Below are 231 nucleotides of genomic sequence, written 5' to 3'. Positions count from 1 at the left end.
TATATATATATATATATATATATATATATATATATATGTATGTGTGTATATATGTATATATGTTATGTATATATCTAAAGACTGTGACAGAAAGACAGACAACTAGACAGACGAACAGTGAGAGGTGGCGGGATAGATTGATGGACATTTTGCGTGTTTGCGTGTGTACATATATATATAAATACATAATATATATATATACATACACACACACACACACACACACACACA

The sequence above is a fragment of the Octopus bimaculoides genome, chromosome 2, assembly GCF_001194135.2.
Source record: "Octopus bimaculoides isolate UCB-OBI-ISO-001 chromosome 2, ASM119413v2, whole genome shotgun sequence".
NCBI lineage: Eukaryota > Metazoa > Mollusca > Cephalopoda > Octopoda > Octopodidae > Octopus > Octopus bimaculoides.
This window is presented reverse-complemented; position numbering follows the sequence as displayed.